Below are 26,385 nucleotides of genomic sequence, written 5' to 3'. Positions count from 1 at the left end.
GCCATGTTTCTTGGTAAGCCGGCTAGCACGAAGACGACGACACAAACGCGTGGCCCGGGCCCCCGCGCGCTTGTCGCGATCAGCCATTTTCAGCTGAGATTTGACGTGCTCTCTCGCCTTTCCATTTTAGGCGCCCCGCTCCTAATAAATCGGTGCAACACCGTACAGCCGATTTTGCCTGCGTCTATCGGGACGCAACAATATGCTGCGCCCGCACGTAAACCGACGTAAAGAATGCCAAGGTCCCCAAGTACCAAAATAATGTGAGAATTGACCTAAGAGAACATTTTACAGGGCAAATCTAGGTTACCTAGATTACCTAGAATACCTAGTACCCGGGGCAAACCCGGGTACTAGCCAGTCGGCTAAGGGCCCAGATGGTAAAATTGTATTGTATGCAAAGAATGAAATAAACTTTCTTTCTTTCTTCTTTCTTTCTATTCGCGCCACAAGCTACGTTTCTCCCTTACGTTACTAAAATCTGAAAGCGGGGTCCATGTCGTTGCTAAATAGAATAAAAAGAATGTTCCAAGCTGACCAGTAAATGGCTATGGGCGAGTACAGGGAAATGTTTATCATAATTGTATACCCATCTGCAAATGGAATGTCGCCTTCAGCAGAGCCACCTGTGAACGCCGTAAAAAGGTACAAGCATCGGGCTCGGAGTCAGAACTAAATGAGAATTTTTAAATAGTCTGCGCAATGCGAAGTCAGCACCTAGCTTAAGCAACATGGCGTCATTTGGCAGGGGCAGCAAAAACACTATCGCCTCTCGGCATCAGTCCTTCTAACCCGGCTCTGTGTTACCTAACCAATACTCTGCAGAATTCCAATATTGCAATCAACCACGAACCTTACCTGACATCACCTTGGTGTGTGCACAAAACCTAAATATTCTCCATTTCCCTTCTCCCATCTTCCTCTCTGAGCTGTGGGAGAACCTGACAACTTGCGGTAAACTGGAGGCCCAGGTCCTTTTAGCGTCCAGAGCGGAGACCGCCCGGCTGCGTCATGGATCCATGGACTGAGGGACCACTCTTACAGAGAACTGCTCAATAAATGTTTCCACCACCACAAAACCAAGCATATACATGAGCGCTTTATTCTACACGTAGTGGCTCGCCCTTCCACCACTGCTGGGAGGTATTCATTTCGTGTTCGTTTTTTCAGGGTGGTGCATAAAATGCATAATTTGGATTTCATTAGTCATAAGTTCTTTTTATTTTTACAATTGTTTTGTTATAAATTTTAAAGGGGCTCGGGCTGTCGTCGTTTCATGTCGTCGTAGTATCATGTAGTCACGGTGCTAAAACACCGGGACACTAGTTTTACAACGCCTAGTGCTAGAACGTAACGCGTATACTAAAGGAAGGCACCGGGATACTGGTTTTACAACGCCTTGCGCTGGAGCGTTTCATCACCGTGGGAAAAACGCGTGCTAAAATAACACACCGGGAGACCTGTTTTTCAACGCGTCGCACCAGAACACTTCGTGCTTCAAAGACACGAGACTTACAGCAAAGCTGTACTCCTCTACACCCCAACGGTTTCATCTTCGTGGGGAAAAACGCCACGGCGCCAAGAATACACTTATACACTATAGGATTAGCTCCTCCTGAGGCTTCACGTTAGTGGAGATGGCCCCGGTTTTTTGTTTTGTTTTGTTTTGTTTGAGGTACCAAAGATTGAACGAAGAGACCCTTTTGTATTGAGTGAGCCAGTCGTCGACATATTCAAACATATTTCTATGGCAGCTGTTTGGTACCTGATGTAACTTTTCAGCAGGGCGCTTGCTCCATAGTTTGCGTTTGGAGAGGTTGACAGGCCGGTGCATTCCCTGTAAAGGTGCCAAACTCAGGTGCTAGGCCTTCTAGGCGACGGCTGCCATCATGAACAGGGGTGTCGATAAGCGGAGGTCCCCCGGTACTTGATGCGGTGCTGCCGAATGGAACAACAGACATACCACGGACATCACCAGTGTTGCGTGGCAATAATTGCAAGAGCCGAATGAAGTGGCAAAAGACAAACCAGTTTTTAATTCACGTTTCCGTCGTCCTTTTGGGGCTTCTTTGTCTTTCTTTTGTGCGGTCAGTGTATAAAATGTATATTTTGTTTTTTCTGGTTTCTGTTAATTTTTTTCTTTCGATGCCCGCGACGAAGCGGCGTGGGTCGTCGGAGCCACGCCGCACAAGAGGGATGAGGACACATCTGCTGTTCGTCTCGTCATGGTTGGTCTCTGTTTTTCAAAATTCTGTTCGGACAATGATATCCACATCAGCTATTATGACGTCCAAATTTGTTAAGTCTTCAAATTATGCGTTTTTGTCTGAATGCAGGGCGGTGCACGGTTGGGGAATCGCGTACTCGGATAAGAGAGCTGTGAATTTAAAGTCCGCAAAAACAAGAAAGCAACCGGAATAAACTGAAATAAAGAATCAAATCAAGACGAGAAATAAAATACTGAGACATTGCGTCAGCGCGCTTGAAATGAGGTTCCTATATCTTTTTTTTTTTCATCTGGCATTAGGTTCCTATAACTTTTTTTTCGTCTGGCACTATGAAATGGCTCATAGTCATGATGGAAGCAGACAGTGAAGCCGCGCAAGCTTAGTGTGTAGCTTGGACAGAAATTGCCTATGAACGTCGTTTCATTTATTTGGCGATAAGCAGACATGCAACCATCAGGTCATGCAACCATCGAGTTATGCAACCTCCTTCTCATTCCTCAGCCGCAAAAGGCGATACTCAGCACAGGCAGCAGTTCCTTCGCCTCCGACGCCTGCGGACGCCTCGGGCCCCATACAGACGCTAGACACATAAATCAGAAAGGTTGGCATGTTTCGTATTTCAGACCAAAGAAGTCCGACATATACGCAATGCGAACTGGGAAAGGCTGGGCTGAGCGTGTTCCGCGGCACATGCAATCCCAAAACCGTGGTTTCGCAACAAAGACATCGGAGTCTCAACATAAGTTTTCTCCAAACGCAAACAATAACGACGCGAAAACTACCCAGCCGGCCGCGCAGCTGTTTCACCAGGAATTCTACTCGAGCAGCGGGAGGTCTGTACAGACGCTTCGCCGACGTCCGCTGCTGACGTCACTGATTGCTGCAGCATATTGACCGCGATTTTTAATTAGTTGCATGTGCGCCCGCAAAAAAGGAGCCCAAAGGTAGCCTCAAAGCATGGTGAGATGAGTTTTCTGGTTTTGCTGCACGAGGCATGAGCTCGCTTCAAACCCGTCTGATGTCACCAAGCTAATTCTGGACGAAGGAGACGGCTCGCTCAGGTCGGGCGGCTTCAGAAACATTACAGCTTATTATCACGTACCAAACACCGTTCCACTCACTGGTTATGCCGTCATTTTTTCTTGCCCTACACAGTCGTCCGCCATGATAGGCAAGCGATTCTTCGATTGCGTTTCGAACGACTGCAGGACGAGTGTGCCTTCATTGGTGTAAAATGCTTGAAGCGGACGTGGATGTTGGGAAACACACCAGAAACCACCGAGCCTTAAGCGTGAACCGCATGGAGCGTTTTCTGCTCGCGAAAACGCGCCGCGCACGCCACAGGCGCGCTGACGCTGCCGCGCATGGAGGAAAAAAAAGAGCTTTTCTTTCCTCCATGCTGCCGCGTAACCACCCACACGCTGCGCGCGCCGCGGCCGGCGGCGGCAACATGGCGGCGGCTTCGGCAGCGAAGTGGTGTCGGGAGCTCGAGCGACCGCTCCTAAGCGCTCTCTAAAATGCCGCTCAAGGCACGCACGAAGTTGCTTGTGCGTTAAAGGAGCTTATAATGTGGATGAAAACGGTACTATAAAACATCATCCGCGCCGCTAGTGAAAGCGCCCATTCAATATCTGCCGGGGTGGTAAGCCTAAACATCCCCGGCGGAGCCAGCCGGTTGTCTCGAGCTCTTCGAAACCTCCGCCATGAGCCGCGCGCCTCCGCATTGGTGCAAATCGCCAGGCTCCTCCCACTGCCGCGCGCGACGCGCGTCAAAATCTATCCAAGGCAGATGCTGACGCGGGCGCGGAATCGTCGACGCGGGCGTCGAAAAAACGCACGCGCAGCGCCGACGCGCGCGAATCGCGTGAAAAAACGCTCCACGCGGTTCGGCCCTTAGTATAAATACCCATCATTACTGATTTTTGTTCAACGCCTGTGGACTCTGCCTTGGCTCGAAGCAGAGGCAACTGAACAGTTTTGCTCTTCAAGCTGTTGAGGAAGCAGAAGTTTAAAATATGCATGGTGCTTATAATGAAGGCAGACCTAAATCTCTCGAAAAATGCACGCATCATTGATGGAGGCGCACATCACTGATATCTGTTCCACCAGCCCACTCCACTTTCAGGGCGCAGTGGCAAAAAAAATAGTATTGTAGCACACCGTATGCATCATTGCAAAGCTGTCGCAAAGCAGGACATATTTTGTACCAGTCCAAGCGTTATACATCCTGTGTGGCCTCGTGCCCCCCTTGCACGAGAGAAACCTGCGCGGCCTCGTGGTTCATTTTTACGCTTCCCGTTTGTCTGGGTTACTTGCAATGAACCCGGAAGACACATTTTCCAGATGTTTTACCCACTGGCCCTTTATTACCAACGTGACCGCCTACTGACTTCATTTTATGCGAGGCCTCTACACCCATTACGTCCTGTCTTTTAATTCGTTTTTTATTATTTCACCTCCTCTTTACGTTAGACTGACGTTATATTTTTTTCCTTTAACGTTACAGTTTTTTTCTAAACAAGTCGTGCTTGTTACATATACGGTGTCACGTGATTCCCGTGGTATTCGTGTTGATGGTGGTCGAATTGGCTGGCGCTGACGTAGTTAAAGCTCCCACAAGCGCTGAGAGTCGAAATAAGGAAGAGACCGCTTCAGTGGATGAAACTCCATTACATGTTGACTGACTGCATGAGGCTTGGGCGAAAATCGCAAAGAACAGTCCTGAGTTTCACTATCGCTTATTTGCTTTTAACGTGAAAGCCATAGTTCACTATCTTGGCCAAAGGTCAGACATTTGTGGCCTGCACAATGGCCGATGGGGAATACACAAAATGGCTAATGCAGAGCACACAAAATGAACGACTGTTTAAAGACCAAAAAGAGGCCAATGAATGCTCGCAATGGCGCTACTATTTTTGAGCGGCGCCATTTGAAACATCGATATTGGTGTCTGCGGGTACCGGTGTTGGCCAGTACAATTTGAGATTTGCATGTTAGTACCCTTTTTCGAAGGCAGATTCGAGCCAACAAGTTAACACTACTGTAAGGTAATCGCCACAGACGCCAGTAGACGTGCTTGTTTACGAGGCAATTCGATGTGCACCGACCACACAGTTACATCGTCTACTTGGACGAGGAAAACTGTGTCCGGTATGCAAGCCAGCTGCCACTCCAAAGGTAACATGGCCGCGTTGAACAGTGGAGGAGACAACACAGAGCCCTGAGGCACGCCTCGCTCCGAAACAAAGTGTTCTATGTGTTCCTTGCCTGTGCGGATAGAGAAAGAGAAGCCGTGCATAAGAAACTTTACAAAATGGCACACTGCTGGCAGAAGGCGGAGCCACTGCGCTGTACCGATTATAGCTGAATGGCTCACGTTATCATAGTTCTTTTGAACGTCTGTGGACAAAATCGCGCCGACATTGTGTGACTTTCCACCTAAGAGCACCACAGATGATAGACGGTTCAGGACGTCTTCTGTGCCCAGATGTGGACGAAGCCCAATCTGAGCTAGGGATACCATTCATATCGTTCCAACCACCGCGAAAGGTGCGTGGCGAGCACTGGTTCTAGGAAATTGCGGAGGGCCGATGTCAGCGAGATAGAACTTAGATTAAACAACAGATCTGGGGGTTTCCTAGGTTTCGAGATTTGTGCCACTGCGGCGTCCTTCAGGTTCAGTAGAATGCCGTCGACAGCCCAGATAGTGCTAAGCCACTCCTGTAACAGCTGCTGACTGGAATCATCGATATTTTTAAACATTTCATAAGCTACACCATCCGGGCTTTGCGCTGTGCCCAATTAACTTTTCTCAATAGCTGCAAAGAACTCAATCGTGGTGAATGGCGTCTATCCCGTCAAGGTCTTCCTGGCTGCGGCGCGAACAATTCTCCCGTGGAAGAGACGTTAAGCAGACAAATAGTGGTGGAGCTGGGTCGTACTTTGGAAAGAACTCCGTGGCCACTACGGGAGAAAACTGGCTCGGGTTCGTTCAAAAAAGGCGGCCACCGAGCTCTACAGTACGAAAAGTGCACCGGATAGCCCGCTGGTAGAAGATGGCGCTCGTGATGCACAGCACTCCCACCACCATCAACGGGATAAATTTTTTTATGACGGCGAGCCGCAGCCGGGGGGTGGTGTAACGAAGCGCGTAGTTCTGGCTTTGAGGACTGCCAGTTCCGATCGACATCGAGCTGTCCATAGGGTCAGAATATGTAGGTCTGGTGTAGGCTTGTTTTATACTACAATAGAAGTCCACGCGGTTTGCTGAAGGGCGGGACGTAGAACGGTGGATCCGAGGTACCTTCATGGAATGAACTGTTGAGGCCTCCATGAAACAATTCCCGTTCTGTGGCACAGCACTATCGTCGTTTTGGGCCCTTTGCATCCGAAACTAAGGCGAGCCGAATGAGAGAATGGTTACTTTTTGAGCAGTCCTCCTCCCGGTTACAAGACACAGGCCGCGCTCCGGGCCACCCCGAACGTTCGGGAGAGTATGATAGACTTCGCGGATGCTATTGTCGACAAGTTTGTTTGGTCACATGATTTAAGAGTAAGAGATAAGCATCAGTGAACGCTTCGAAGACCATCCCACCTCAAACGCTAAAGTAAAGGTGTCCCTATGTCCGCAAGGTGCATCAAAATCTCCCACCGCCAGCACAATCGACCCATGCTGCACACGGACAGCATGCTGAATGCAACCCAGTTGCAGCCCATGAGAACTCGTGCTGGACAAGCGCACGTAGCAAAACACTAGGACAATATTAGTTTGAGGAAGGCGTACTAACGCTGCCACAGCCATCTGCTACTCACTGCATCACGATTCTAGATCAACATGAACATCTGGTAACACATACTGCAGCATTGCCTGCGAGCTCAGGTATAGCACTGCACCCACGATCCAAAATATCAGATAAGGTCTAAGCGTTCAACCGTGGCTGATTCAGAAGAGAATTGATTTCGCGGAGGAGCAATGCTCAGGCGGGAAGCCTTCCGATAAGTATACGGAAGCGAAACTCCCCTCCTTGTTTGAGGGTCTACCGAGGTTCCACTGAAGCACGCAATTGTAGTGTATCAGGATCATTAAGTCGATGGAAGGCGTGCCAGCAACACCAGCGGGAGTTGTTGCAGTTTCTGCGCTCCTAAATGAAGGAGTTCGATTAGAGGCAGCTTGTCAGATGACAAGGGAACAAGTGAGGCATGCGTGGCAAGAGCTGAACACAGATTATCTATGGCTGCTAACCTTTGCAGAAGAGCGGGTGAGCAAAGTCCTTCATTGATCAAGGCGTCGGACTTCTTACTGAAGCGTACCGAGCCGCTATTCGAATTCTGCAAGCTCCACAAAACCTTGCAGTGCTGGCTCATGCAGGCGTTCCTTAACCCGGTTGAGTATCTCCTCATACATTAGGCTGCTTTCGTGATCCGCCCACGCAACGGGACCGTCTTTGGGCGCAACATCGTGACCGCCCTTTTTGCATATGCCACACTTTAGCAGCTTCTTAAGACTTCTCCCAGTCTTCAGTCTAGTCTTGAGGCACGCATGCGGACGGACCGAAAGCACCAGCAGCTATATACCACGCCTGGCTTGTACGGACGGAAAAGCAGTGCACCACCATGATATGTAGTGCGAGCTAAACGGTATTTCAGGCCCTGAAGGCTGACCAAGCATGTTCGGCCTTGACTCATGTATCGGGCTTGCAAAATCTTGTGAGTAGGGCTGGTGAACGTAGCCGCGACGACCTCTAGTGGCCCATCTTGGTCGACGTCCAAGACTACAAACCTGCGAAGGTCGCGACGCAAAATCTAGTGCGCCTAAACCACCACTGCGGTTCGAGCAGGCAGGGGGATCTCCCTGTAGCCACGGATAGGGTCAACATATGCGGGTGAACCCGCCCATACGGAGATGCTTTTAGTGGGGCGGTGAATTGCAAAACCTGGAAACCATTTGGTTTGGAGGCAGGAGTCCAGGGCAGCTTGAAGAACGTAGTTGGGCACAGTAGCAAATTTAACTCTCGTGGTTTTATCGCAACCTCCTACTGTGGCGATATCCCGGCCGCCACCACATGCACTGCAGATGCAAGGCCACGTTTATCCGGAGGTTTGTCCTGAGAAAATGTAGGAGGCAAGTCCAATGGTTCATCAAGGGCTCGTTTCTTAGTGCGACAAGTAGCTCCATTACCTGTTGCAGCAATTTGTTCCTTCTTGATCACCTACGGGTCAGAAAGGTGAACAGCATCCGTCCCAGTATCCATGCTATCGCATTACAGCATCACGGCGAGCGTAGTGATGCTGTCGCCATAGCAGCCGCGGCGCGTCTAGGTGTAAGGCCGGAAGTCCCGGAGGCCTACTCCACGACGATGATGAGACGCTGGCTTGATGGCTGAACCAACGCCCCGGGAATCGCCCCTGACCGGTCGGTCAGGTTCAAGGGGTCACTTGAGAAGATGGCAGCAAGGTGAGGGTAGCACTTCCATGGTTGATGCGTGTGAAAAACACCAAAATACCGAAGGGTCAAAAAACGACGTGTCAGACACTTTGATGGTTAGGCATTGTGCTGCTCTACCTCAAACCACGGGTTCGATCCACGCCATAACACTGTTTTTTTAAGCGAAGCTTATATGCTAGGGTTCCGTCTATTCTTTATGCCTGTGAACAAAACCTCCTGAGCCTTCACGAATCTTTGGAGCACAAGGCGTTGCAAAACAAAGGTACCGGTGCGCGTGCTACTAGCACGCGGTTACCGCTAAGGTCACACTCCTTCCAAGATCTGAATCTGACCTCAAGCTTACACGTCTCTTCACTTAGATATGCGTCGTTACTTGGTGAGTTAATTGTAGGAACCATTTGCACGGTAAAAATATGACTTCGACCTGGAGAATAAACGCCTCATCACTTAAATAAAGATTTTGAGTAGATTAGTTATGAACGGGTACGATTTTCATGATCACAACGGCCACAATACAAGTGTGTGCATGTCTGTATGCGTCATTCTTAGGGACGAAAGCTGTCAACAGATAAGAGAAATAAAATCGGTCATGCCTGCACCTCCATTTTATGTCCACACTGTGTCCTTTACTTAGAATCTCTGCTGGGAAGAGAAAAAAACGTGCCTGGGAAGGACATTATAGGGCCACTTCACACACAAGACCCACGTACTCTCGCAGGCTACAGCACATACCCTAGTAGTAAACAGGCCTAACCACTTCAGAGCCAAGCTCTTAAGTGCCTTGGCCAGTTCTCTACTTACCAGAGATTCTTTTTTGCCCTCCCAACTACAATCTGCTTTTTAAAGTGATCGGCGGGAGACACACTAGCACCCCGGAGCATCTGTAAAGTAGAAACACTTGCCAAATAACGTTACGTGCCTCTCTGCATCCGCACACTTAGAAGGCAATACAGGAAAGACAGGTCGTGCCTGTCTCATTGTCCTTTTTTGTATTTCACTTCGTGCTGTCCAGCTTCCTACTACTGCTTGGCTGTACGGCGGTAATGACGAAGATATTCCCGTTCCTCAATCGCTGCAATCACTTAGTATCGATATCTAAGGTCTACTCTTCCGCCACTGTGACCCAGTAGGAGCGATGTCAGATTCCCATCTTCTTCTGTTTCTGAGGTGTGTGTAGAGATAAACTGTCAATGCAGAAGGCTTTAGTTTAGTTTAGTTTAGCCATCCGGCTTTAGTTTAGTCTTTTGGCATCGACATAACTCACCCCTTGTCCAGACGCCTCTTGAGAGTTCAATCAAGGTCTACACCGCCAAGCCCCCCTGGAGAGTGAGAGAGAAACATTGTAATAAGCTCAAATGTGAGAGTGGAACCCTAGTCCGGGAATCCATGCGTTGCCCTAGCCATTTTTGCCCGGGTCCTCAGGAGAGCTTGATCTGACAGCTGGTCAACAGTGTCTCTCACAGCTCAGGAAAGGAACGAGTGGAGAGTGGTGGTAGGGCTGGGTTTTGAGCGCATCCCACAAGTATATGCTGGAGGGCACCTAGCTGTGGGCAAAACCCTTCGAACCGGGTGTACATACGTCCCTGCTTGTAATTCTCGGAGAGTTATTTTCTTAGTTTTCCTGAGGGATGGGTGAGCGCACGGGAATTTTAGCCTGGTGATCCAGTAAAATTGAGTAATTTACTGATAGGTGAGAAGTGGCGTCGGAGCTGCGGTGACCTCGGGGGCTCGGTGGACCAGTTCGCAAGCCTGTTGGTGGGCGAAGTAGTTGCCCATTACAGAGGCGTGGGCAGGTGTCCAAACGCTCGCCACTTGGTGGGATGGACGGCAGCTGGAAGTACTCATATGGTCGTTGGTGCCACCCTACCTGAAAGCAAACTGCGGCACGCTGCTTGAGAGTCAGTGATGATGACTGTGCTGGAGCGTTGGATGAGGGCTAAGGCAATGGGGAGTTCTTCGGCGTCTCGAGGGGATGTCGTACGGATGGATGCGTTTAATTGCATGAACCTCCCTGAACATTTTTTATGCAAGCCCAGTTTTTTACGACGGTTAGAGCAAAGGGAAAACACTCGTGTATTTGACATTTCGGCCCACGTTAATCGTCCCCCAGGTGGTCAAAATTAATCTGGAGCCCTCCACTACGGCGCGCCTCATCGGCGCGTAAAACTCCATAAAAATAAATTGTTTCTACGATGGTTGGCACACAGACTGTGAATCACGTGACTCATTTATTATTTTTCCTACACACTAGTTCCCGAGCTTATGCTTTCCTACTTTTACGACTTACTGGGTCTCACAATGAGCAAGTTACCCTACACCCGGCAACTCACCCCGTAGGTGGGTCGGGTGCAACATACTGCAGTTGCGAGTTTTACACTGCGTTATTTTCCCATAATTCAACCCTTCAAGAGCCTTTACCGTCCGCTCTATGGGGTGTGCAAGAACCTGGGTATCATTATCTCACGCACCCGCCTAGTTCTTCAATCAGCGGACGTTCACATCTGCTTGACGGAACAGCAAGACCAGAAGGACAATGTAATTGGTACCAGACAAGAAATCTATTGCATTCGTCGCACAGATAAGATAACCGCCTATCATACAAAAATGAACAGGCGGCGAGCCAGAAACACTGTCGTAAAACACATTGTGGGAGGATGCCGAACAAAGAATTCCCGAAGCAACGCGCCTCCCGAATAAAAAGCGAAGGTATGCGGCGAGCCTTTTCTCTTCGAGCTGCGCGCAGCTGGTGATCCGCGCATGCGCGCGATGCTTTTTCGCCCGTCGTCTGTTTGCGTTCGCACGTAGGCAGGAGTGCGGCGTCAACCGCGGCTCTGGCAGCTAAAGCGTTGTAGTGCGAAAGGCGCGCTTCAGGCGTTGCTCCCTCGGGGAAGGCCGGCCTTGCATGTCAGCCGGCAGAAGCCTGCCTCGACGTGACTGACCGTGAAGACGTCGCCGTGGATTACTGACGGCCACCAGCGAGCCACACGAGCTTCGTAGGAAGTGTCGCGTGCAGGGCTTCTTCGAGCGTCGTCCGTACCCTGGTCGAGGTAATTTTGCCTGTTTTCCACCGAGAGGTTTTGCATGAAGTTGTTGAAGCCTTCATGTTATACAGGAACTGCTTGTTTTCGTGGGACCACTCGCGAATCATTGATAAGGGCGGTGTTTAGGCTACTGGGACAATGCTTCGCGCCAGGAGGCTTATTTCAACGCAGTCAAGAACGTAAAAGGGCTCTTTTGCTCTTCCAATTGGTGGCGTCAGAATGTTCTTGTGCGTCTCGCCTGATGCATCTGCACTTACCAAAGTCTAAACCATAGCACTCGAGAGTTAGACAATTATTTCCTCTAAGAACAGTATCCGCCGCTTTGCATGCGTTCTGGATTTTGCATCGAAGTGTATTTTTTTTTTCGGGGCAGCTTCATGCGTTCGGTTTCATTTTATGCCAGAAGTGACAGCTGTGCTCGCTTCGCTCGTCCGGTCGACAGCAGTTCGCTGTTGTGAAAATGCGCATGCTGCGCCATGCAGTCCTTTCGCGGCATTCGATGTTTTCGCACTTTATGTCCGCATTACACACGTTCGCCGCAAACTAGTTATTTTATACCTCGATTTCGGAGCCGCTGCCATTACCACCCGTCCAGCGCAAGCATTCGTGGGCGAGTCGATGTGTTGTTGACTTCGATAAGTGCTGCTGCTTTTGCCGGTTCTGTTTTACGCTGTCATATATAGCGCAGCTGTCATCTGTGCATCTCTCCATTTTATACGTTGACATTCGCATGCAGTAGCTTGGCCAAAGTTATGCCACACGAATGGAAACAAATGAAATGCAATCAAGAAATTGGAAGTGAAGGGGTAAAATTGCGTTTTTTTTTTCAAGTAATTTCGTGGCTTAGCACATTAAGGAAGACGGTACCATTGCACGTTGGAAACGCTCCCGAATGATTCTGTTCATGTAAATTTGTGTATTGCTGCAGACTGTGAAGAAATCTATTCCCGTTTTGACCTTAGGTGGAAGAGCGGAGTGGCTGCGTGTACTCTTGCATGCAGCATACTCGCGTAACGGTCGCGTTGTGGAATTTGCATAGCACGTTATGGCACAGAGCCGCTTTTATAACATGCTTTTTCTAAGCCGCCAATAGCACATCTTCAATAGCAGTTTGAAGCAGCGACGATGTACGCGTAGTTTCTTACAGCACATAAGCCAGAAAATGGGTTTATTCAAGCGCCATTACAATTAAACACCATAAATAAAAGCAAAATAAATTACCACCACTTTGTTTGGAAATTGCGTATGGAATTGAAAACCGAGAAGGAGACGCTAAAATATAACCGTTGGCAGCTACTTGAAGGCACACTAAAGGGAATATGTCCGACTCTTATTACACACGCATTTAATAGTCTCGTCCATGTTTTACTTATTACATGGAGTCCACAGCTGTAGTTAATCTGTAATGTGGGGCTGGCCAAAAAACACTATGCATCGCTCGCGGCAGCTGCGCCAATGGCGTCAAAATGGTTTGCCCTGTTTTCGTGTTATCTGAACTTGTAAAATGTTTATTTTCACCCATTATGAAGAACACCTAGAACATGACCTCTATAAGCTCTAGTCTTGGCTATGGTTAGGTGCAAAACGGTGTTTACAACTCACTTGGATGTCCCATTAAGCAATTTTTTTCGGCGGTAGTTACTTGAGGACATCCTTAGCATCGAGAATCTGAGCACGAATTGGTTGCTCTCTGTCTAGTATAGCTTTTCTTCAGGGAAATTCCAGAAGGGGAAAAATAAAGGAAGCTCACACTAACGCGTAAGAGTTGAAGGTACCGAAGCTGTACGCAACACTTTCACGACCATTACGAAGGGTCCACGATTGCAGCCAATTTCCTTCTTCGCTGCCGCAGCGACCTTTCCCCCATCATTGTTGCTTCTTTCATGGTTGCCTCTTTCATCAGTGTGAGCATCTTTCATTTTTTTTAAGTAATAAACATTGACATCACCTTGTAGGGGCGTGTGCTACGACGTGTCGTTCTCGTTCCGAGCAAGTGTTGCCATGAATACGGCGAACCCTGGAGTTCTTTTTGACCAATCTTGGCCGATTCCCCGAAGTGGGTATGCTTGGTTTGACAAACATGCGCAGGGGACGCTGGGTGGTCGTCGCGAGGCACACACGCACCCACACACACAAACACACACACACACACACACACACGAGCGCTAGCCATTTTCTTGATTTTGTTACCTGCCGACGCACTCACGTGAGAGCGCTCGGCAATTTCTTGGTATTTTTAACTGCGGACACAAAAAATTACGATTTGCTAAACAGCTTCGCTGTTAATAAAGCTATACAAGTCTATCAACGTCCTTTTACATATTGAAAACTCAAGGCCCCATCATCATCATTACCTGCTGCACTTATCCCTCAAGCGAACAATTTACACGTTCGTCTTATCACTTTTCCTTATCGTCATCTGAAAATTCATTCCTGCCCTGGGGCAGGGCGAAAGTTTAAAAACGTGAACCTTTGTGTGGTTAAAGCATCGTACTATCTTCATAAATGGCAAACGAATAGAAATCAAGAAAAAGGGCACAAGAACGAGTGCTTTGTCCGTTTGACAACGCCGAACCTACGATCAGCGTTCTTTGCAGAGTTTTAAGGTTGCCCCCACGTTGCACTGCTGCCCACGTCATGAAGAGCGCGCCTAGCAACTTCCCACACACGCCTCGCCTTTGTTTAAGAAGTTGTCGACCTTTATAATGGCCCCTTAGCCAGAAGGCTCGATCATCGCTGTCAGCTGGACGCGATCCCGACTAACGATATTACACGTCCTGTGCATCGCCTTGCATAAGCGGTTGGAACAGAATTGTTCCACGTGGAACAGTTCGACTGGTTAGTAGGTCGCATCGGTTGGCGGTTCCTGCAAAAGAAAAGATGTTTCGTCTTCGGCGCAATTTTTTTTATCAGACTCGGCAGTAACGAACTTCTTACCACTCTGACTCATTGAACTAAGCGCACTTGTAAGATAACATTTTCAGTTTGAGCTCGTACATTGTGCAGACGCGGGTCTGAAGGCTTTTGTTCATCTTGTTAGGGTGCACTGTGAACAAGCACACAAGGCAGGCGCTATTCTCTTCAGCTTTTCTGCCTGTAACCTCAGTGCTCGTCCTGTGTTTTTGTCTCATCTGCTCTTCATCTGGTAACGCTGCACCGTACCAACATGGACACCAGCGAACTCCCCCCAATCTTCTATTTTACTAAACTTTGATACGTTAAATAGCTTAATGGCGACTTAGCTTGTCTATTAAGTTTTAAATCGGGGTGTATTCGATGTGCTCAACAACAAAACACGTGAAATTTAGTTTCCGCTTCGTCCTCTCTTGCTTAACGAATTACTTGTGAAACTGAACTTTTCTCCAACGTACGCGCGCGAACATTTCGTCACCGTCATGTTCTGTCAACGCCCTTGCCCTGTTTTGCGCCCTTGGGATCACTGCAAAACCCTAGCAACAGACAAAAAGTCGCTCTGCTATTTTATTACGTTTTGGCATGACGTCAGAGCAGCGCGGGAATGCGAGTTAGATTGACGATCCACACAATGATAGCTTATAACTACAGTGACTGATAGCGATCTTTCTGAAGCAATACCTTGAAAAGAAAAAGTCACATCTTGTCCCAGCGATCATTTGTGTTGCTGGCATTAGCGGGACAACGCCATTATTGAAATCTTAATGGTGTGTGTCAGGGCCGACAACTTGCACTTAGTTCCTTTTCCTGTGCAACCCCAGGCTATTTCTTTCGAATGGTTTTTCTGTTTGCATGTTTGTTCTGTACGTTTTTGCCCAGTAGGAGTTTAGCTTCGTTTATCTTCAGCATTTTAGCAACCGTAAGCGGAAAATTTTACCTGAGTTCATTTTTCGATTAAACGTATTTCGCAAACCAGTTGTCTGGTATGGAGTGTTGATAGGGTGGTACAGTCTTTGTCAAAATTTTGTGGGCCACGGCCACCGTGGCCGAAGTAGGCGGGTGGCCGAGCAGGGGCGCTGCGCTTGCCGCTTTCGGCTGGTTGCGCGGCCAAAGAGAGCGAGGGGAACTTTTGCTGTTGCTTTTGTAGTGTGTCCGGTGCGACAAGAGCTGCGCAAAGTGCCTGCGCTGAAGCGAAGTGCGCCTGCTCTGTGAAACCAGCCTCGCTGCACTTATCGCGCTACGAAAGGAAGCGAGAAAGTTCCCCTCACTCTCTTTAGCCGCGTAACCAGCCAGCAGTGGCAAGCGCAGCGCCCCTGCTCGGCTGCGCTCCTGCTCCGGCCATGGTCGCCGTGGCCCACAAAATTTTGACAAAGACTCTACCTGTCAATTCTTACTGATCCCGCACTTGCGTCAGTGGAAGGCGTAGTTCGCGTGTGACCTGCCTTGCTGTCGCAAGTGCTGGTTGTGCAGCGCCTGTGAAATTGATGTTGTTTTGCCTCTGTATTTTCCGAGCCTCAATGAAGAACTTACAGAACAGTGCTAGTATTTGTATTGAGAGCTCCTATTTTCTCCAAAGTATGTGGATTAGTTTGTTCGTGAGCCTGAGTTCTTCAAGGCCGTGCAGAGCCAGTTCATCTTGTTGTCCTTCCTTTGCAATTTGTAGTATTGGAGGATGAGTTTGCTTGCCAATTTGAACATGGATCTGAGCTTTGTCCATGTGCCGGATCCCACATGTTCAAATGATTACCTGGCCTCGCGTGGTGTTTCTTTTTACCACAGCCGCTCACAGATACTTATCAGAAGAAACTGAGCTTCCGAACCAGTGTCCACATTGCGTCCCAATCATTTATCGATAACGCACGTCATGATGTGGCAGGCTCTGTGTGATTGGCTTTATCTTTGCGCTGCCGAGATCGGTTGAAGCCCAGAGAGGTCATCCTCATTTTTTACGTCATTTACTCGTGAGGGTATTCTTGAACTATACATAAAAGGCTGGATCGGGCTAGTTGGTTGGTCATTTCTGGCTTTTACTCCACCAATATTTACTCGGGCTTTACGCATTCGCCAGTGGAAAATGTTGCCCGGCGTGATGCTTCTTACCTGAGGCACCGGCTGGGCGACACGTTTATCGCTTCATTGCTACCTTCCGTGATGGTTGTCTCCCCTCCCCGAAAGCTTTGGCCCAGAGTATGGCTGGGTCTAGTGCGAGTTTTTTTTTCTCACGACTGTTTTGCTGACAACTGCTTTGTTGGTGGGGTCTGAAAAACTTTTTCAAGATGGTGTCGCGTAAGGTGCCCCAAGTTGCAATTTCTTAGATGTCAGCTATGGGCATCATAAAAAATTTACACCATCTTCCCGCGAGGGGAACCATGGGGTAGATGCGACACATCGGGGGTTTCCGTTGCGTTTCCGTTATGTTAGCATGTCCATTGATGTTGTGTGTCCATATTTTACGCAGCATGTTCACCCCCGATGCGTCGCATCTACCCCATGGTTCCCCTCGCGGGAAGATTGTGTATTTTATCGGGGTAGCCGGGGCTTGTTACGGTTGCGCCGACCATCGCGATAGCAGGCCTGTTAGTCTCCATTCAAATCATTGGGGGTCATCGGAGGATGTCATCGGCGGAGCGGCGGCGGAACGACGGAGCGGAGCGGCGCAGTTACCGCGTTTATATGCAGCGGAATGAGAGAGAGCAGCGCATAGCAGCGCATGCGCATGTGTTAACCGAGCGCAATCTGCGCGCTAACCCGCACCCACGCACAGCTGGCACGTCGACGGAGCGAGCGCCGGCGAGCGCTAACACGCAGATGGCGCTGCGGTGAGAGCGGCGCTAGCGCGCAGCTGGCGCGACGAGGAGAATGGGGGAGGGATGCGGACTACGCCGGACGACGTCGGAGGGACAAGGCGAGTGAAAGAGATGCGTCGCATCTAAAATACTCATAGGGCTAGCCCTTCACGTACATTTTATTCCCTGTAAGAGAAGGTTTGGTTTTTTGTTGTGGCAGACAATGAGCGTCCGAAGGCTCGATGAACTGGTTCTAACTTTTCTTCTCTTTAAACATTCTTACTGTGGTGAAAGCACCGGTGGTGTCTTTTGCTGATTCATTCGGAGCTCCCTTTTCTTCGTTGCACCACAGCAGTTGAATGCGCGGCTTTAAACAAATTCAGCTTTTAGCGACGTCGTCTGCAAGCCTGAAGGGGTTTCAGCGGGGGAAGCTCGGTCACGCTGCCGGTGGTGGAAATTCCGCATGCTCTGGCATGTTCCGAATAGGCTTAGCGTGCTTCTGACACTATGTATATAAATGAGCGATGTGACAAAAATAGCGTCAGCCTGTATTTCACACCAAAGAAGTAGGTGCTATTGCTGGGTTGCCAGCAGACTGGGCATGATGACCGGACCCGAGGCAGTTATCGTTATCTGCTTCTCACTAGCGGGGAGATGATCTGCTTCTCACTGACATGGCAGGGACAATGATGTGTGACATCCTTCGCATGAAAGAGTGGTGGGTTGCCGTGTATGAGGTCCCATTAATAAGAAACACAAGGCTGACGCAGGGCGATCGCCATCCTTTCCCGGCCGTGCCGAACAAGTAGACAGTGAAGTAGGTTGACACAGCATTGTCCTCCCTCCTACCCTCTCTCCCGAGTAACTTAGATAAGAGGAGGAGAAAGTAATGAAAAGACACGGAGGTGAACCAGGCGTACATATTTCTCCATTCTCGCGAATAAGAGGATTGAGAGCGTGAGCGAGAGGGCTGGAGAGATGGAAAAAAATATGAGCGGGACCTCTTTTTCAGACACTGCAATGGTTAGTGTAAGATCGTTTAGAAAGCGGAAAGGAGGCATTGGTACCCTTGTGGTAAAGCGATAGTTACCACCAATGTTGTGAAGTAGGGATCTGTCTTCAGGAAGCATAGTAGCATGCTATATGCACCCCGCAGCGAAAATTGTGTGCTTGTGTGGATGAGACAGAGGGTATACCGGGAGATATAACCAGGGACACTCGTAGAAGACGCCACGTACATTAAAGCGCACTACCAGGAGCCTACTTTTCAACCTCGTTTGTCCCTACTACCATTACAAATTTTATACCAGCGGCGTTCTCCGTCAACTTTGCAAAGTTGGTCTGCTGGTTTGTGACTCAACTGAGAACGTGCAGCGCGACAGCACAAAACCGGTCAGAGAAGCAAGCATGATGGCGCTAGCACTTGTAACTACGTTTATTCGAAGAAACTCTGCCAATTTCCTCTGTTTTTTGCTGCACAAGATTTCGATCATGAACCAGACTGTAGGCCCCTTTTGAATAGCTGCAGCGTGTTTCATTTAAAAAGGCTTTCAGTCACACATGCATATGCCGAGCTGGGTTGCAACAAAATTCGATGAGCTTTAGAAGCCGTTTATATGGTGGAGGCGGAAAACGAGAACTCTCGGGTGCCGGGATTATGGCGCAAGTTAAGGATCCCCATACCACCTAAATTGCGTCCCATTACGGCACCTCACAGCACACGTGTAGCTTGGGAACATAAACATTCTTTCGAACTAGGGGCACTTCGGTGCTCAGCAACTCTTACATCTAGCACCCCTTAGTGTCCATCGTTGTGCTCAGCAGTAGGGCCACCTGCCCCGGGTATCTCCTACCCTTGTAACATAACGTCTCTGACAAGCGTGAAAGCAGTCTAATAATTTTGTGATCGTTTTTTCTGAACTTTCGAGTACACAACGAATGGTCAGCACAGCCATTTGTTGGCTGTAGCTTGTATACACAGCAGTAACCGATATGGGAAGAAAACAAACCACCCCAACATTAAAAGCTAACAGCCGTTACCTGCCTAAAACAGCTAAAACACTCTCTAGGTTTGTAAATTAACGCATAATACGCTTACCATTGCTACCACAGCGAGCCCTTGGAAGAACTAGCTCTAGCAGAAACTAAGCCGGAACGAAATTTACAGAGGCAGACCCACCCGAATGCAAAAAGTTCCAAGGAGATCTAATGACCCAGAGCAAACAGCAAACATCGATACCGCAGATATTGAAAAAAATCCCGCCATCTCCACGAAGTGAATCATGATGAGAGGGGCGAAGCTAAAATGCTTATCGGTGGAACCATGAAACATTGTTATAGGTCTTCTTGACGGCGCGCACCATCTGAATGAGAGAAGGACATAAGACGCGTTCGTAGCCATGCTCACGTCTCGGTTTGTAGCGCAGTGGTAATTGCGCCACGTACCCCTCGTCGCGGCCAGAGAGTCGTGGGATCGAAACCGGGCGCCGCCGCGTCAAGACCACCCCTCCTCGCTCGCAAAGCTTGAGACTTCCCACCACTCCGTTGACAAGCCCGTCGACGACGTCGATGTTTGTGGTGATTATGTAGGACTTGCCAAGTTTGGGACGATGAGAATCTCCATGGGTAATTTGGCGAATTCGGTGTGTGAAATTTTGGCCACCTTGGCCATCGCCTTCTGCAGAGCGTCTTGTTTCGCGTACCCCCGTTACGTGTCTTGAGCTCGCAGGCGACGAGCGACAACCTCTTCTCTTTCCTCTCCTCCTTGTTGGGTAGCAACGAACGCGTTGAAAGTTTTGACCTCTTCGGCCAATCTTTGGTTGGCCAATCCCTAGGGGGATCCTGCCGCAATCATCATCATGGTGCCGTTCAGCAACGAGGGGCGGAACAGGGCCCGAGCAAGAGGAGCTTCGCCCCTAAAAGAGTAGCCGAAACTGATCTAAACGTCCCAGAATAATCCCCAACTTCGAGAAACAACGGTTGAAAGCGACGCAAAAGATCCAAGCGACCAAAAAAATGTGCGTCAAACTTGCACTTTATTTATTCAGGTACCCCTAAAGGCCCTCCGTAGGAGGGTATTACATAGGGGGGAGCATGCGCATACATCGAACATAACATGAATGGGTGCTAACAGAACGATAAATTACAAACGTAGCAAAAAAAATACAAGCAATAAGAATTTTTAAAACACATAACTACAAAAACAGATAACTACAAGGCAAGCACAGCAAAAAATAAAAAAAGGTGAATATATGCAAGCAAGAACAGAATTAGGTTACTTCATTTTTTAAAAAGTCTTGAAATTTTGTTAGGTTAGCTTCTGTGGCAACGTGCTGTGGTAGGTTATTCCAGTCTATTATTGTGCGCGGAATGAATGAGTTCGCGAACGTAAATGAATGGCAAGTGATGCGCTTAACTTTACAAGAATGATCGCGCCGTGGAAATGTAACAGTGGGTGAGTGAAAAAAATCGTCACGAAGGCGCTCATGGTGATAAAGTTTATGAAAAAGTGTTAGGCGAGCATGCCGGCGGCGAAGTGATAATGAAGCCAACTCGGCGCCAATTTTCAGCGCTGTGACGCTTGCGTATGGGGAATAATCGGAAAAAATAAAACGAACAGCACGGTTTTGCAGGGATTCAATATCACGCATAATAAACACTTGTCATGAATAATAAACCTGATAAGGAATTTCTTTAAGGTATACAACAACAATTGGGGAAAAAAGGTTCTGGGAATTGAACTTGGCCTGCCGAAAATATGTTAGCCTGAAGAGAAACCTGTGCACCCCTTGACCAGTCAGCCAGTTTGTTGTCACCATTTTACCTTAAATCGAGGTACAAAAGCCGAAAAAGAGCTGTGCAGACGACTCTAGCAGTAAAATGTGATAAGTACGTGTACAGTCTTTCGGCATGGGGCTGGCTATGGTGTTTTACCACGGCTCGCACGTCAATGCGGCCACCCCAGCCACAAGTCCTCTTTTAAGAATACATGCACCAAGAACCTCATTGTTTCTCACGTGGTATTGGGCAAAGTCCTGCGTTTCAACTTTCCGAGTTAGAAACCGCTGTTTGGTACATCTACGTCCGCGGGATTGTAAATGCGAGGCCGCGCCACCGCTTGTTCCACTCACATGAAAGGTGTGCTCGACATAACGAATAGGCAGCCCGCTTGCGTAACAGCCTCTAAAACGTTGCAGCTGCTTGCACCGCGTGCGTCTGCTTGTTGGTCATCAAATTTCTTCTGCTATATTTTTATTTTCTTCCAGTGTGTAACTTGAGCAACTGTGGATAAAGTTCGGTGAAACTGTTTGTATATTGTTCTCTTTATGGCGCAGATATCTGGGCAAGATTTATCGCTGCTTTGTAACGTTATTTCGAAAGCCTTAGCGCTTGTCAGCGTAATTATGATCCTATGACCCACAGGAATACTGACGCCCACAGCCCTTAGTATTGCTGACCCATGAGCCCGCTCTGTTCCATATATATATATATATATATATATATATATATATATATATATATATATATATATATATATATATATATAGCGAATCAGAATAGGAAATGAGGGGCTCGTTGAAAATAACACAGAAATAAGGGTTGGCAGTCGAGAAAACCTCGGAAAGCAAAGGGGAGGATGTGGTAGATCATTGAAACAGATTAAGAATTTGGAAAGAAAGAAAGAAAGTGAAGAAAAAATGCCCGCCAGGTGGGATCCGAACCCACGACCTCCAGAATACCGGTCTGGTGCGATAACCACTACGCTACCGGCGGGGCGATTTTCCCATTCACTTTCTGGGGTATTTATGTTAGGTATGTTTGTTTCCTGTGCTTGGGGGTGGTAGCCAGCGCCATTCGGACTAATCGGGGTGAAGGGGACCTTCTTTTTAACCCCCGGGTCGTGACTCGAGTGTCTACGACATGTCCAGAGTGGTCGACCAGCTTTGAACCCTCTTAAGCTCCCTTTGGCAACAAGACTGCCAGAACAGAGGCCCTCGCTATGCATGTAGCGAATCAGAATAGGAAATGAGGGGCTCGTTGAAAATAACACAGAAATAAGGGTTGGCAGTCGAGAAAACCTCGGAAAGCAAAGGGGAGGATGTGGTAGATCATTGAAACAGATTAAGAATTTGGAAAGAAAGAAAGAAAGTGAAGAAAAAATGACATGAATTATTTTCAACGAGCCCCTCATTTCCTATTCTGATTCGCTACATGCATAGCGAGGGCCTCTGTTCTGGCAGTCTTGTTGCCAAAGGGAGCTTAAGAGGGTTCAAAGCTGGTCGACCACTCTGGACATGTCGTAGACACTCGAGTCACGACCCGGGGGTTAAAAAGAAGGTCCCCTTCACCCCGATTAGTCCGAATGGCGCTGGCTACCACCCCCAAGCACAGGAAACAAACATACCTAACATAAATACCCCAGAAAGTGAATGGGAAAATCGCCCCGCCGGTAGCGTAGTGGTTATCGCACCAGACCGGTATTCTGGAGGTCGTGGGTTCGGATCCCACCTGGCGGGCATTTTTTCTTCACTTTCTTTCTTTCTTTCCAAATTCTTAATCTGTTTCAATGATCTACCACATCCTCCCCTTTGCTTTCCGAGGTTTTCTCGACTGCCAACCCTTATTTCTGTGTTATTTTCAACGAGCCCCTCATTTCCTATTCTGATTCGCTACATGCATAGCGAGGGCCTCTGTTCTGGCAGTCTTGTTGCCAAAGGGAGCTTAAGAGGGTTCAAAGCTGGTCGACCACTCTGGACATGTCGTAGACACTCGAGTCACGACCCGGGGGTTAAAAAGAAGGTCCCCTTCACCCCGATTAGTCCGAATGGCGCTGGCTACCACCCCCAAGCACAGGAAACAAACATACCTAACATAAATACCCCAGAAAGTGAATGGGAAAATCGCCCCGCCGGTAGCGTAGTGGTTATCGCACCAGACCGGTATTCTGGAGGTCGTGGGTTCGGATCCCACCTGGCGGGCATTTTTTCTTCACTTTCTTTCTTTCTTTCCAAATTCTTAATCTGTTTCAATGATCTACCACATCCTCCCCTTTGCTTTCCGAGGTTTTCTCGACTGCCAACCCTTATTTCTGTGTTATTTTCAACGAGCCCCTCATTTCCTATTCTGATTCGCTACATGCATAGCGAGGGCCTCTGTTCTGGCAGTCTTGTTGCCAAAGGGAGCTTAAGAGGGTTCAAAGCTGGTCGACCACTCTGGACATGTCGTAGACACTCGAGTCACGACCCGGGGGTTAAAAAGAAGGTCCCCTTCACCCCGATTAGTCCGAATGGCGCTGGCTACCACCCCCAAGCACAGGAAACAAACATACCTAACATAAATACCCCAGAAAGTGAATGGGAAAATCGCCCCGCCGGTAGCGTAGTGGTTATCGCACCAGACCGGTATTCTGGAGGTCGTGGGTTCGGATCCCACCTGGCGGGCATTTTTTCTTCACTTTCTTTCTTTCTTTCCAAATTCTTAATCTGTTTCAATGATCTACCACATCCTCCCCTTTGCTTTCCGAGGTTTTCTCGACTGCCAACCCTTATTTCTGTGTTATATATAAGTAAAGAGTCGGATGCACAGCAAGAACAATAACAAACAATGTTTACTTACGTAGCGGCAACGGGACGTGCCTTCATCAGAGTAAAGTTACATGATTTTGCAGCAAAATCATGTAACTTTACTCTGATGATGAAGGCAAGTCCCGTTGCCGCTACGTAAGTAAACATTGTTGGTTATTGTTCTTGCTGTGTATCCGACTCTTTACTTATACTATTTCTGCGCGCTTTGTGAGTTTATCTTTCTGTAGATTTATATATATATATATATATATATATATATATATATATATATATATACATACACACACAAACGGTGAAATAAAGCAACACTGAGATAAGGCGTGCAGCCATCAGCAGTGATGCACCAGGTGCAGGCAAAAAACGCGAGTGATTGCGTTGCAGAAGGCACACCCGCGTTTTGTTTTGTTTTTTGTTTTTGCAGCGGGGGGGTGAGCCTCCAATCGGTCGAATTCTAAAGCTGCGTTCCAATTTGTGCTCAGCTTGGTAGACAGCTTACGCAACGGTATGAGTATACGTCTAAACTAACAACAATTAGCATGGCACGACGGTCACCAACGTGGACGAAAACCTCGTAGCAGACATAACAAACTCAAGCCCTAGTTTCGTAAAAAGTGATAGCAGTTTCATTACACACATTACGTGATTTATAAAGTAAACAATAGCATTTAACCAGTAGTAAATTATACAAAATATTTATTTATTTATTTATTTATTTATTTATTTATTTATTTATTTATTTATTTATTTATTTATTTTTAAGTACCCTCAGGGCCGAAGCATTATAGAGGGGAGTGGTAAGTACAACGAATAAAATAATAATAATAAAAATACGGTGAGCAGTGAAAAATAAATGTGCATTTCAAGTAGGCTCAAAAAGAATAGCATTGAACATCGAAGAGGATTTCCACAGTGCTAGTCCAAAAAATACAACAGGGGTTTTTGGCAAAAAAAAACGTTATACAAGGCTAGGGGTTTCAATTTCACTGGTTATAGCAGACCTGAATTTATTAACGTTAGTTATCTGTAGCAGCTCTAATTGCGGGAAGGCGGTTCCAGTCAGTTGAAGTCCGTTGAAGAAATGAAGCAGCGTAAAAACGAGAGTGACACGAGGGGACAGCAACTTTGTGCGCACGGTCAAGTCGTTCAGGCACGTAAGCGGGGGCATGAATGAATTGTTTTTAAGAGCGCGTGATGGTAAATATAAATTAAAAAACAAGTTAGTTTACACTAAACTAAATAGCCTTTAACAAGTAGTAAATTACACAAAATATTTAAATGAAAGAACAAGTTAGTTTACGCTAGTGTGTAAAACGGTGGCGGTGGCGTCGTGTTTCAGGTTAGGCTGCGAGGTGGCCTGCGTCATTGTTGACTTCGATGCTGTCTCCGCGAAGCAGTCGCGTTTTCGTTCTAATTGGAACTGGGCTTAACATGGCGGACTCTCTGCGAAGACGGCAACGAAGCCGTCTAAAGTGTAAATTGGAATGCATTCTTGGTGTTCGTGTGCGTGTGCTAACACGAACACTAACAAGGGTGTTCCTTATGCGCAGTGCATTGATACCCGTAGAGGTACAACTTTAGCTTAACAAGGGATATAGCACATACCTACAGAAATAAATTGTCTAACGCTCCATCCTCCTCCTGGATGGTTTTATTTTTATTGTGTGCATGTCTCGAAGCTCACACAGGGTTAAATACACATAGAGGAGTAGAAACCCGCCGAGGTGCGTTATCAACGCTTGCCTGCCTCAGGATTTCGTGCTCCGCGCTACCTCCAAAGCTGCACGATGCGACAAACTTGCACTAAGCGCATATACTATCTGATCCTAGAGCTAGAGTCCAATGTCGCCAGTTTTACGGATATCTCGGGTCTAAGCATGCTAATCTGCACAGTCTGCACCAGCCCTGCAAAATTCGAAACAGGCATTTTCACCTTCATGCATAAGCCCTTTGCATGGCGGAGACAAGGAGATACACCAGTGGTTACCGTCGGCGATTTCAGAATTGACATTGGAGACGCAACAAAAATTACCGCTCCCGGGCTCTTGTCTTGGCCAACATTTGACTCCCAGTCTGCGACCCCAATCAAACACAAGGTACAGACCATGTTCGGGTTGGGTCTTGGCCTCAAAGCGGTTGATATTTTAACTACCTAAAAGCAAATAATGCATTGCATACCCTCTATCACCACGTGTGGTGATTTCGTGAGAGCTTTGTTTCACATCCACTTTCCCAGGGTCGAGTTGGCAAATTATTTTGCAGCGCAAGATACACTACGCTACCTCGGGAAGTCTTCGCGGGGTGACTAGTTTTGCCCTTGAGGTCAAACCACGCCCCCTTCCGCAAGCTCCCGGCACGGAGTAGCGGCCCGATGACGGGGAGAGATAGGCG

General features: G+C 48.0%; 1 protein-coding gene across 2 annotated transcripts in view; it reads left to right on the top strand.

Moving 5' to 3' along the window:
- The first annotated feature begins 11,378 nt into the window (after window positions 1–11,378).
- The window catches only part of LOC144152148 (dual serine/threonine and tyrosine protein kinase-like), a 153,310-nt gene continuing 138,303 nt past the window's right edge, over window positions 11,379–26,385 (top strand). For both annotated transcript variants that reach the window (XM_077683363.1, XM_077683362.1), the window contains exon 1: window positions 11,379–11,720. The gene's annotated coding sequence lies outside the window, so the exon portion shown is untranslated. The remainder of the gene's footprint in view (window positions 11,721–26,385) is intronic.

Source organism: Haemaphysalis longicornis, unplaced genomic scaffold (genome assembly GCF_048455015.1).
Source record: "Haemaphysalis longicornis isolate Haplotype H1 unplaced genomic scaffold, Haemaphysalis longicornis Haplotype H1 scaffold_9, whole genome shotgun sequence".
NCBI classification, from domain to species: domain Eukaryota; kingdom Metazoa; phylum Arthropoda; class Arachnida; order Ixodida; family Ixodidae; genus Haemaphysalis; species Haemaphysalis longicornis.
The sequence above is the reverse complement of the archived record's forward strand: the minus strand, read 5'-3'. Positions and strand labels throughout refer to the sequence as shown.